The sequence below is a fragment of the Cydia pomonella genome, chromosome 17, assembly GCF_033807575.1.
Source record: "Cydia pomonella isolate Wapato2018A chromosome 17, ilCydPomo1, whole genome shotgun sequence".
Taxonomy (NCBI): domain Eukaryota; kingdom Metazoa; phylum Arthropoda; class Insecta; order Lepidoptera; family Tortricidae; genus Cydia; species Cydia pomonella.
The window spans coordinates 2935676-2949736 of record NC_084719.1 but is presented as its reverse complement, the minus strand read 5'-3'; the positions used below and the strand labels follow the sequence as shown (position 1 = coordinate 2949736).

General features: G+C 37.7%; 2 long non-coding RNA genes across 3 annotated transcripts; one reads left to right on the top strand and one right to left on the bottom strand.

Annotated features, from left to right (window-relative positions):
- The first annotated feature begins 3330 nt into the window (after positions 1 to 3330).
- Positions 3331 to 6042, top strand: LOC133526953 (uncharacterized). The gene is made up of 3 exons (XR_009800797.1): positions 3331 to 3688; positions 3945 to 5447; positions 5905 to 6042. It is a non-coding gene; the product is annotated as an uncharacterized LOC133526953 (long non-coding RNA).
- A 240-nt stretch (positions 6043 to 6282) lies between these two features.
- On the bottom strand, positions 6283 to 13503 carry LOC133526951 (uncharacterized). 2 transcript variants are annotated; one of them, XR_009800792.1, is made up of 4 exons: positions 12613 to 13503; positions 12339 to 12517; positions 8221 to 10105; positions 6283 to 7702 (listed from the first exon to the last, which is right to left on the bottom strand). It is a non-coding gene; the product is annotated as an uncharacterized LOC133526951 (long non-coding RNA). The 2 variants fall into 2 exon arrangements; XR_009800793.1 differs by having other exon boundaries at positions 6283 to 7076; positions 12339 to 13503.
- Between the last annotated feature and the right edge of the window lie 558 nt (positions 13504 to 14061).

Here is a 14061-nt window from a genome sequence, read left to right as displayed (position 1 = left end):
GCGTCACGCTCTCCCCAAATAATCTTATTACATAAGTACTATATTACTTGTAATATTATTATTTCTAATTAAATTTAAATTACAAACTAATTCTAACGGATGATGGTCCGACCAGTACACGTCATAATGTATTTTTATACTCCGTATTAGTTTCCGTGCCGCTTCAGATACTACACAGTGATCCAGCCAGCTTTTAGTACCATTAATATCACTAACATAGGTGTATGTATCCGAGGCCACTCCTAGAATGTCTATGTCCGCACATTGCCATCTAACATCCGCACAAAAGTCTAACAACTCCTTACCGAATCGTCTGCCCGGGTGAGCGTTGAAATCCCCTAATATGAAGACGCAGTCTACCTGGCACTCCTCCACTATTGCCGCCATTTCCCCTAGGCATTCCGTAAATTCGGTAAGAGTCTCCGCAGAATCGACGGGCATGTACACAGAGAACACCAAGAGCGAACGATCCGATAACACTATCTTTACAGCAGCGAGTCGCGCACTTTTACAATGCACAATCGAAACCGATGTAAATAAACATTTCCGCCACAATAACGCCACACCGTGCACCGCCGTACGGCCTACCGCGTAAAATCCCAGCTCCAGTATCGACCGCCGATGCTACACCCTTTCGTAAAAATATTGTCACCGAAATTTAAATGCGACTTTCCTCAGTGAGACAAGCTTTCGTCATAATGATGATGCCTTTCATTCATGAATGTAAATAAATGTGGTTAACTTTACTTGATGTTTAATTTTATTAACCTTTAATAATGAACTCACTACTGAGGTGAAAAGTTGCGTGTCACACGAGAGCAGTTATTTTACATCTCGTGTTTTTAACTCCCTCGCTACGCTCAAGATTCTAACTTAGAATCACTCGCTTCGTGATGCAATTATAGAATCTTTCGCTTACTCAAAATCAACACTCGCAAGAAAAACCAACTTTCCTGTCTTGTTGCACAAATAACTATGTACAGTACATATGGTGCTACTTTACCGCACTAGTGCGAAAATTAGCGTATTACGTTACTGTGTCGAACATTTAAAGGCCCATATGTACTGTAAAACGTTGTACGATACATGTGCAAATAGGTAATTCGCAACTCGTGCCGATTTAAAACACTCCCTTCGGTCGTGTTTTAATTTATCGCCACTCGTTTCGAATTTCCTATTTTCGCACTAGTATCGTAATGTACTATTACAGTACATACGGTGCTACTATAGTGTTACGCACTAGTGTGTAAATTAGCACATTATGTAACTAAGTATGTCGAAAATTTAAAGGGTCATATGTACTGTAAAACGTTGTACGACACATGTGCGAATAGGTAATTCGCAACTCTTGTCGATTTAAAAGACTCCCTTCGGTCGTGTTTCAATTTATCGCCACTAATGTATCGTAAATAACTATTATACAATCGTGATATAATAAATAAATATTATAGGACATTATTACACAAATTGACTAAGTCCCACAGTAAGCTCAATAAGGCTTGTGTTGAGGGTAATTGGTTAGTCTTATTTGCAGGCAATAACGGACCAGCGTTGGACCAAAAATGTTACGTCATGGAAAGGGCCACTAGGGAAACGGGGTATAGGAAAACCTGTTACTAGATGGGAAGACGAAATAAAAAATATAGCTGGTCAAAACTGGATGCGAATAGCTCAAGATAGAGATGAGTGGAAAACTCTGGAGGAGGCCTTCACCTGTGAAGACGGGGTTCTTGCTACATATTAAAATTCATTTTGAAATAGTTTTAGAGCTGCCATTGGGAAGCTATAAGTAATTAAGTTTGCTTATAGTTTTTTGATGTTGGTTCTAAAATTATTTTAACTTAACTCTAAACAACAATGTTAAAATGTTAAAATTTCGCAAGAAATAAAAGGCTATTTTATTTTATTTATTTATTATTTATTTGCAGGTTCATACATTTGCCATTTAATGCAAGTAGCTAATGTATGAACTCGCAATAAACACTAATCAATGTATAAACAGACCCCAATGTCAGCCTCACATACCTGAATGGGCTGTGTGCCACACTTTCCCATGCTGACCTTACATGAAGTTGAATTGAACATAGGTACAGTTAGCTGCAAAAAGTATGTATCGAAAGAATTGTACTTGGTACTACACTCTTATTACGCTGCGGGCTTAGCATGGTCTTAGTTATCACGCGATATGGTGACAATCTTGTTGTTAAAATGACAGTTTTCTTCGATTTTATCGTTCACACTACGGTTGCAGACGATAATAGGAGTTATCCACATTTGACAGCGATAGATGACAATCGACAATTTGCATAACATGGTCGTCGGATAATTTGACACATTATCCCATTTTGGCAGTTCAATATAGTTAATTTTATCTACGTGCTTCTTAGGTCACGACAAGCGTTGTCGTGGATGCAAAGCTCATGAAAAAACCTATGTTAAGGTATAAATTATCAGTAAGTATCCGTTTTTCTATGATTTTATTGAGTGTTAGTTATTGAGTGTTAGTTAGTTAGTTAGTAGTGTAACTCCTCTGGAGTTGCAGGTGTACATAGGCTACGGAGACTGCTTACCATCAGGCGGGCCGTATGCTTGTTTGCCACCGACGTAGCAAAAAAAAAAAAGTTCCGCTGCATATAATATTGTCAATATTTTCTTTGCAGGGATGTCGAGATTTTTTTTCTTCCAGCTCGCAACTGCTGCAGAGGAAAAAGAAAGAAGAAGGATTCAGCGACGATCTTTGAGGGACGCTGCAAACCCCTTTGATATGCCGGACGAAGAGTTCCGTCATATATACAGAGTACGAAAGGAGTTAGTGTTATATATTTGTGAAGAACTCAACGCCGACCTCCAGCCTCACAAGGGTGATGAATTGCCATCTCACCTTAAGGTAAAGCTATAATATTGCAGTGTTGCTCATATAGTACCAAAAGTTTGTATGTTAAGATACCGCACAATCACACAAAATTAGCTGATACAAATATTTGGGTGAAATTGTTGTTTATAACATAACAGAGGTGCTACATTATACCTTAAAATTTAAATATTTCTTAAGCGAAAAAAATTACTTAAATAATTAAGCTGTGTACAACTACTTAAATAAGATTCTAACAGCATTACATCTGCTGGCTGATGGTAATTATCAACACGGGACTGGTCAGGATCATGGTTTATCTATTGGTCAGACGACTGTAAGCCACAGTATCTCGAACAATTTGTAGATGCTGTGAACAGAAGGTACTTATGTTTATTGGACCACTGAACTACTAGGCATCAAAAACTGTGAGAGTATACTAGGGCTATCTTAGTAGTTTTTACTTTTTTGAATAAGCATCAGTGTTGATGTATTATGTAATGAGATAGGTATTGTTTGATAGTTATGTTCAGGTAGTTAGTTACATTGGATACATAATCTGGAATTGCAATACTAGCTAGGTTTGACTAAGGTTAAGTTCTAAAACGTGCCATCTAAAATATGCTCCTTTTTACAGACTTAAAGACCAATGGATAATAGTTTTTCCTGGAACTGATCGGTCCCGACGATCAGTTGCCTCAGGATTTGAGGATGCATATGGTCTGCCAAATATCTTGGGTGTAGTAGACTGCACTCAAGTGAAAATATTTCCCACCTGTGCCACACGGAGTGCAATATCTGAATCGGAAAGGCGTTCACGCTCTTAATGTACAGCTAGTAAGTTTCAATTTTAGTTACAAATAATGATTTTTTTATATTAATCATAAAATCCTCATCACTGACCACAATGTATGTATATTATAATTAAATAAAGAAATATAAATACTATGGGACAATCTAACACAAATCGACTAAGATAATGATGTACCTAATCTAGATTGATTATAATAATTCATTAAAATAATAACTTATATGTTACTACTTGGTTGTCACCAATTCTCAAATAAGAATATAAATAACCTTATATCTTCAGATTGCAGATGTCAACTGTAAGATCTTGGCAGTAAACAAGAGGTTTCCTGGCCGTGTGCACGACTCTTTCATATTTAACAATTCGTCCATTTAGGATGAATTAAGAAGATTGTACAATGGCCACATTGGGGAGTATTTCCTTCTGGGTAAGCAGAAAATTGTGTATCTGTACCTAGTGTAAATTTATTCGATGGGGAGACGTGACGTACGCGTTTGCGTTAACTGTCATTTTGTATGGAATTTTGAGTTTCCAAAACATCCCGCTTGGCGCGCTGTTTCTAAATCCCTTAGCACCACTTGCACCATTTCACTAACTCGGGGTTAACTGGTTAACCCTGGAGTTACCATGTTACCAGTACAATTTCACATTGGGTTAACGGTTTAACCGGTTAACCCCGGGTTATTGGAATGGGGCAAGTGCATGTTAGTAAATGTACTAAGATCACGACCACAGAATAAATAGTTCATGACTAAGTTAATATACCTATCATAATGTAAATAACCGGCCAAGAGCATGTCGGGCCACGCTCAGTGTAGGGTTCCGTAGTTACTCTTCCGTCACAATAAGCTAAACTGGAGCTTAAAGTGTAGTAAATGGTACCTTTCACCCGAGTTAAACAAATAGGCAAATTTGCATAATCAGTACCTAATTAAAGAAGTCTTTTTACTATGAAGGGAAAACTTTTTGCGATAACTCAAAAACAGCTAAACTGATCATGTCCGCTATAGTTTTCATTTAATGTCTTTCTTAAGCTCTACTTCCACGATTTTTTTCATATTTTTTGGACCTATGGTTCAAAAGTTAGAGGGGGGGGACACATTTTTTTTTTCTTTCGGAGCGATTATCTCCGAATATATTCACTTTATCAAAAAATGTTTCTTGAAAACCCCTATTAGTTTTGAAAGACCTTTCCAACGATACCCCACACTTTAGGGTTGAAGCGAAAAAAAAAATTCACCCCCACTTTACGTGTAGGGGAGGTACCCTAAAAAAAATTAAAATTTTAGATTTTATTGTACGACTTTGTCGGCTTTATTGATTTATATATCCATGCCAAATTTCAGCTTTCTAACACTAACGACCACGGAGCAAAGCCTCGGACAGACAGACAGACAGACAGACGGACATGGCGAAACTATAAGGGTTCCGTTTTATGCCATTTGGCTACGGAACCCTAAAAAGGCATAAGCAAGGGGGAAGTTTCGTTAGTTGTTCAGATGATTAAGTATTATGTAACCAAAAAATAATAATTTCAGGTGACTCGGGGTATGCTCTTGAGCCATGGCTCATGACGCCAGTGCTGAATCCTGCCCCGGGAAGCCCAGAAGCAAGGTACACGGTCTGGCACTGTCGCGTGCGCAACACGATCAAGCGTACCAATGGGTACCTCAAAAACGTATTCCGGTGCCTGGGCCACGACCGCGTCTTACACTACAGCCCGACGAAGGCATCGTCAATAATAAATGCATGTTGCGTAGTATACAACATAATGCAACATTATAGGTAAGTGAGCTTAACATTGCAGATTCTCATCAGTGATAGAGAGGTTAGATAAGTAACGAAATTTTCTTGTTTCGCGGTAGACCCTCAGGGCCTCCGCTAGCTGACGCGGACGCCCGCCGCGTGCGCACGCTCGCGGGTCCTGCTCCCAGGCCAATTCCGTCGCACGCGCCCGCGCCACTTAGCGCTATTCATACAATTTGTTATTAGACGGGGCGTCCGTTCGGATAATCCGCGTCAGCTAGCGGAGGCCCTCAGATTGTGATGGATTGTGGTAGTTGTGACCCCTACGCAGAGTTTCGCGTAATATTCCCTATTAAATGAAGATAAGGGCAAATGGAATAAATTTCATTGTTCAGCGATTGATGAAGAAAGTTTCACATTTTTACTCTTTATAGTGATGATTAGATTTCTTCTTTAAATTCTAATATTCTTACCGATGTTCTCCTTTTTCTTGCAGAAATGTTCCCGAGGAAATCGTAGGAGATATTGATGAAGACGCTCCTCAAGAACTTCCTCATCGTCATGCGCAAAACGGACTACTATTAAGAGTGGCGCAGGAAAAGCGTGCGCGTCTAATAAATACATATTTTGCTTATTACTATGTTTTATTCTGATACAAATACCTACCTAATATACAAAACGTAGAAAAATGCGCAATGCTTTAGATTCCCTTAACTTTGTTATGGCTACAGGAAAAATGGGAAAGAGTTAACCATATTATAAAATGTGTATGAACCAAATCCCTTTTTCCCGCTCTATGTAGTAATATACTAAATAAGTATGTATTTTCTTTCAAGAAATGTAATCAGAACATTATTTTACTAATAAAACACAGTTTTCAAAATCAGTAAACTTTAATTCCTTTTGCTCGGAAAACAAATAGGTAAAAACTCAAAAACGCCCCGAAAACCCCCATATAGCAAATTTAATTGAAATCATTTGAGCCATTTTCGAGATCACCGTAATCATTGACATATATCTAAGGACGGGCCTTATGGGCAATAAGAATAACCGGTCAAGTGCGAGTTCGTTTACCTCGCACACCGAGGGTTCCGTACAAACTTCAAATTTTCTCATGAAAGACTTGACCAATGTAAAAAAAAAACAATTTTTATTCTTAAACTTCGGAGATGAGAGAGGGGGGGGGGATGGTATTATTTTCACATTTTCCTTCATACGTAAATTTTTTTTTCACAATGAAAATAAAAAATTGTTTTGTAATTTTCAATTTGAGCTCTTTCAAATGATACCCCACTTGACCTATTTAACTAGACTTTGCAATTTTACCCCCTCTTCATATTGGGAATTTTCCATTATTAATACTTACAAATAAAATAAAATAAATACACATCCAATATGTTTGGGTCAGCGTTATTCATTACTATTCCAAATTTCACATCGATAGCTTAAGTACTTCTCGAGATATTTAGCAATAGCACCATAAGGGTTCCTTTTGTACCTTTTTGGTACGGAACCCTAATAAACATACGGTGTGTATTTTTGATATGGCCGCAAACGTAAACTAGACGGAGGGTGCGAGGACAGCGCTTAGCTCAGACGTCTTCCTCTTCCATTATAACTGTGTCTTCCAAGTTCTCAATAATCTCGGTGTCCTCCAATGTGTTAATACTGGAACAATACCAAAATATAATTTATAATAATAATTAAGAAGTGGGTCCTTTATTCAAGGTACGAGATATTAACGGTGATTACTTTTGAAGCCACATCCATATATGTGTGTAAGTTGAGTCTCTCGAGCAACTCGCAGATGGCGTTGCAATCGTTTAAAAAACATGTCACTAGGTACAACAAACCCAAAGGAACAAAACCGACATTAGACGATTCGATGGTAATCCCAGCCAGTGTAGACGTGCCTCGGCCGAGGCGGCGCACTAGGGCGAGGAAAACGCGCGCTCCGCCTCGTCCGAGGCACGTCTACACTGGCCGTTTTGTGCGTGAGGAAGTTGCCTGGCGCGTATGCTCGCTCTGTGTGGACCCGGCTATTTGAGTTACTTTTGTTTGGTGACTAACTAATCAAAGATGAAATAAGATTTATCACAATTATGAATGAGGAGTAGAAATTCACGATAAAAAAGCTATGCATTTGACATTTCGAATGACCTCCGTCTACACTAGCACCCCTAGTGGCGAAATTAAACGCGGTAGCACTCATTCGGGCGTTAATAATATTGTATTCCAAAGGCTCTCATACACGAAAATAAGATCTTGCTCCTTGGAAAGGTCAGAGGATGAACCTATAATTAGTCAGGTAGTTCAACCTCAGGGTAGGAGTGCTTGTTCATTCGTTCGCGTGTTATTACTAGTACATACTACTTAAACAATAAATAATACGTTTATTTGTTAGTTGATATGAGCAAAGAAAATTTGAAATAGAGGTGGATTGTCAATGAAAATTTTGTAGCTACAGCAGATTTACTGCCATCTTTAGGCACACGATTAAAACTTTTAGAACGCCATTTGACTTTGATCCTTATTCTTTTACTGATGTGTCAAATTTGTTAAATATCAGAAAGGGGCGCCATATTACCGGGCATAACCCGGCCCGGGCCTTTGATCTATTAGATGGCGCCACTTTTTGATATTTAACAAATTATACACATATCAGTGTACGGATAAGGATCAAAGTCAAATGACGTTCTAAAAGTTTTAATCATGTGTCGAAAAATTGCAGTAAATTTACTGTGGCTACAAAGGTTTCTTTGAGAATCCACCTGTTTCAAATTTTCTTTGATATCAGTATTAAAAGTCTTACCGATTCGCCAACAAGTCGTGCCCCTCCTTCAAAACACTCCATTTTTGTTTCTGCGCCTCATTAAAAATTTTCAGTTCGTTCAGGATATCCTGTCAACATAAAATATGTTATAGCAAGTTTAAACTAAGTGGTATCACAGAGCACATAATAAATAGCGCCATCTACCACAATGGAGATTATCTGTTCTACATAACTACATTTACTTGTTCCAGCTCATACTAAAGTTGCACAAGAAAGCCTTCATATACCACTGATTTCTTACGGGCTCCCCGTATACCTACTTATTGTGGGAATACAGAATTTGAGTCAAACATATCCATACACAATTTACGGTATTAACAGCTTTATATCTTATTTCTGTTATGATAACTGACTCACACAAAATATAACTATAATAAGTTGTCAAATTTTATGAACATTTAACTATTAACAACAACCAACACCAGATTTGACTATTATGATACTACCAAACGCTGATATATACCGCACACGAATGAGAAGCTAATAGGTTACTTAGGATTGAATAAGTCTAGTGTTATGAAATATATTAGTAATAATAACATTGCCGTGTACCGTCCAGTCAAACATATGACCATGGTCAAGATTTCAAGATAAATAAAATTCCAGCCTTTCAATAAAATGCATGTTAATTATAAGTTTCATAATAACCCTCTTATGGGTAGTTGGTGGTGTTATTTTATTTAAACGGCACTGTACGATACGAGAAATCCCGAAATGTAGATTTTGCGATTGCTCGCGTATATATATATTTATTATTTGTATGTTTTATCAATACAAATAAGGTCAGATGGGGTAAGCGAAATATGGAGGCAAGAGAAACACTTGTAGGGAATGGTACGTCAAGTATGGAGCTTACAGGCTTTATGTATGCATTCTTACTGCCAAGTTACTGTTTTTCTTGTCCCAAGTTAAATAAACAATGTTTCTCGTACTCAACCTGATCTTAAAACAGAATTATTAGTTCATAAATTAATTAATTACTCTTAAAATATTATCATGCTCATGCTGCAGATGATTAAATTGTGCTGTCGAAGGTGCCGGTTCCGTCGTGCGGTTGCGGGGCAAGTACACAGCTCTGTGTACGTGGATACGCGTGCAGGGCGCGGATCCACGTACACAGAGCTGTGTACTTGACGTGCAGGCAGGAGAAGACGTGCGGGTTGGGCGGTTATTGCGGAACTAGCGAGAAGGGCGGGACGGGCATAGCGGGCGGAAAGGGCGGCAAGAGAGGGACGTTCGGGTAGTCCAGGACTTGTGGGCAGTACTGAATGCGTGGAGCGTATAGGGCTGGCAGAAGGAGAGGGAGACGAGGACAAATGAGAGGTGGAGAAGTGGGGTTGTTCGCTGAGCAAGGCCGCAGTAACGGTGGCGGTTGTTGGAACAACAACGAGATTTTCAGCAGTGGCAGAAAACGTGCTGCCAGCCACACTGTTCCCAGCACCCGAAAACTCAACGTAGTCGTCAATCTGAGGCAATGAGCACATGCAAGTTTAAAATATTTGTTATAAGAATGAAAACAAGCAAAAGATTGTAAAAACTTTTACCCGACTATGATTTTTTTCTTAACTATAGCACCTCTTCCTTGTCCAAAGTCAGTTAAATATTATTATGTAGTCTATGTCACCCCATAAAAATGAACCTATAAACACCTCATTCACCAAAATTGATTAGTAATTTATACACAACAAAAACATACCGGCATATATACGGCATCCATACGTAGACTGCTAAAATCATAACCCTTCCCATTCTCATAGTCGGGTAAAAATAATTCCGGTTAAACCAAACCAAAAACTTAAAAAGTAAATATATCTGAAAATGCTAGCTTCTGCAAGGGTGTCGCCAGCGGGGAGCAGGTGCCCACCTAGAGAATAAAATCTGTTGTCATTTATACATGATTAGCCGGGTCCACACAGAGCGAGCATACGCGTGAGGCAATATTCTCACGCACAAACTGGCCAGTGTAGACGTGCGCTCGGGCAAGGAAAACGCACGCGCCTCCTCGGTCGCTCTGTGTGGACTCGGCTATATAAATTCAACAATATTTATACCCATAGTCATAACTGCATGCGATTATGGCAAAATTAATACACTAACTATACTTATTAATAGTATTAAAACAGCTTTTACAGTACAGTCAGCGTCAAATACTTTGTAGCAACCAAAGTAGCCAAATAGTTCGGTACACCATATATTTAGTATGGTGTACTACGAAGTATTTGACGCTGACTGTACATATGGTACTACTTTACCGCACTAGTGCGAAAATTACCATATTACGTTACTGTGTCAAACATTTAAAGGGTACCTTATGTACTGTAAAACGTTGTACGATACATGTGCGAATAGGTAATTCGCAACTCGTGTCAATTTAAAACACTCCCTTCAGTCGTGTTTTAATTTATCGCCACTCGTTTCAAATTTTCTGACTTGTTATTATATGCCGATACTAAAATATACACCATTATTAAATCAAGTGATGATTGTATGAAACTTCAAGCTGATCTTGATAGACTGAGTTTATATTGTTCTATGAATGAACTGTACTTGAATGTCGAAAAATGCTGTGCCATTACATTTACAAGAAAACGCAATAAGATAGAGTATAATTATTCATTAAACAACAAAAATTTAAGGGTTTTGTCTGAAGTGAAGGACCTGGGGTTAAATCTTGATAGCGAACTACAATTTATTTCACATATTGACAAAATTTCAGCAAAAGCATACAGAATGTTGGGATTCATTTTCCGACAAAGCAGGGATTTTACAAACCCTAAGACTCTGCAACTTCTCTTTAACGCATTTGTTAGGTCCAACTTAGAATACGCTACTACAGTCTGGAATCCTCATTTCAATGTTCACATTAACACAATTCAAAAAATTCAGAACAAATTTATCAGAACAATGAAATTTAATATAAATTTAAATCTTTTTGCCCTGACAATTTCTCTCTTCAACCCCGTAGAGAAATTCGAGATCAGATATTTTTGTTCAAAATCATACATGGCCTTATTGATTCTCCCAATCTTTTGTCTAAAATTTCAATTCGATGTCCTGATCGGCGAACTCGCTCCACAAACCTATTTGCAATTAACTTTGGTCGTACTACATATGCAAGAAATAAGTTCTTAGCTAGAGCGTGTAGAACTTATAATGAATTTTTTTCTGATATTGATATATTCCATTTATCATTACAACAGTTTGTTTCTGTAATAAAATGTACAGCTAATAATAATATTGATTAGTTACTATATTTCAGCATACTTGCCAATTTGTTAATATTGTTTTCAACAGTTTGAGTTATTTGAGTTTTGCATGTTTTGATATTAATGTTAATTTCTGAGCAACATAATTGTTATTACTCATTAGTGGAAACTGTTTGGCTTGTGGATGTGTAATCTGATTAACTATGTGTGTTGTTTTTGCCTGTTTGTTTCCCAAAGGTTTAATTAAATAAATAAATTAACTATTTTTCGCACTTGTATCGTAATGTACTATTGCAATACATATTGTGCTACTTTACCGCCCTAGTGCAGTAACTAGCACTATACATGCATATATTGAAAAGTGCCATATGTACTGTAAGACGTTGTATGTACAATATACATGCAAAAAGGTAATTTCCTACTTTTTGCACTTGTATCGCAAAGTACTTTTAGAAACTACTTAGCCTGACATTAACTCAACAGATACAATAAACAAGACACAATAAACTCTTCATGGTCTTAGTTTAAGCAAAGAGAAATAAGAAAGCTTAGATTACTCACTTCATAAATATTATTAAGAAATTAAAATCAAATCAAATGTTCGACGACCGGTTTAGCCTAGTGGGTCACTACAGCAAAACTATACATATTAAATACCTTTTTTAGAAAACATTATAATAAGCAACTGACTCTTTGACCTGCATTATCATGACCTCAGTAATCATTAAGATGTTAATTTTATTAGTTATTATACTTCATTTTATTACTATGCACAGATTGCACTGTAATTTCATTCAATATTATATAATTATAAAAAAGTGTCTTGTTTAGGAAGACTTCTATGCGGACTAAGTGATGGAAATCTTAACTATGGGAAGCATATTTACTTACCACTTTCCATGCCTGCACTGACTTATTGGGCCCGTGCTCCCTTAAGGCCTGTGCAAGGGCCTCCCATTGCGCCTCGTACCTCTGGGGTCCTTAGAGGCCCGTCAAATTCCCGGTTGGCGAACCGGGTGTGCTGTGACATGTATTCAACGAGCAATCTAATTTGTGCTGCGTTCGAGCGACTGAAAAAAAACAGTCACATAAGTTAACGATCAAAGGAACTGGCAAATAGCTATATTTTTCTGCAAATAAATTCTTTTTGTTTTGTGTAACTTACATTTTTGGATTTTTGGGTGGCATCCTTTCAAAAGTGGTAGCGGCGGTTTGGCCAAACACTTCACAGTAATAACACGCAAACTGCCGATAAAACTTTTCAAGTTGTCAAAATAGCAAACAACGGAACAACATAAACGGAAAAGGCTTTAATATTTCCTGAGGAGTAGTGGGCAACATATTTTCATCACTGTGATCACTGTCACACATTTTTATTTAGTATTATTCACGGTTTCACTCACAAAACAAAACTTTATGAGTTTTCAAACTTCAACAATGACTTCAACGCAGAGGAATACTCGTGGGCGTCCGTTGTAAAAAAAAATGTTTGTGTTTGCCTAACAATCACAGAACAGAGGGCCTACCGTGAACCACGTTCGACGTGTTGCCTCCCTGTCATACTTACGTACGAATTTATAAGTGCGACAGAGAGGCAACACGTCGAACGTGGTTCGCGGTAGGCCCTGACGCGTCGCAGCAGCGTGCAGCGTGTTTAAGTAGACCGAAGTATGACAGACGCCGCGACGGTATTACATTTCGAAACGCCACCGTTGGCAAATTTGCATTGAATTGAGTCTCCTTAAACAAGAAATATTTTATCGAAATATGTGAAGTTCTATTTTCAACATTTTTATAGTAGCGATAAAATTCGGTGGTTTTCCGATTAATATTATTTAGGAACGCACCGTAAATTTTATACTGCGTACTCAACTTGAATTTGCGTACTATTTTTAAGAGGTGCACGTAACGGAACGCAAAACCCATCTGGCAACACTGACTAAGATCTTTCAAAGATATTCTAACGTCAAAGTGACATTGGTCATCCGAATCGTGCAGCTTCTGTCAATTATACCACATACAAACGATATCTAATTGAGAACTTATCTATATCTAAACCAGAACTTAACGATCTCATATCTTTTCCGTATTGCATTTTTCGAATAGGGCCGACTGGTCTAGAATGTACAAGATTGCTTGTCAAATATCAAATGTGCAAAACAAACATGACGTCAAGTAAATTAACATGAAATGTGTAAATTATTTACTTAAATTGTAATACATATAGTATGTACTTTTAGGTATTTAAATAAACGTAAACAAACAATTTGTACATTTTCGGGTAGTTTTTTTTATACTATGTCGGTGGCAAACAAGCATACGGCCCGCCTGATTAATTTAATTTAATTAATTTATTTATTTATTGAATCAAGTTATAACATTAACATTAACATTACAGCTTACGCCAAAGCGTTACGTAGATTCATTACTTAAAAACTACTTATTTATTAATTAAAAACTAACTTACATCTACGAATATCTGTCGTGCATCCTTTCAAGCATTCCCTTCCACTCAGATATTAGCCTTCCTATCCCTGTTGCAAACAGATCACACTCTGGTAGGGCCGTGAGTAAGGAGTTAGCGAGCGCAGTTGCACGCAATACGGGGGAGTGC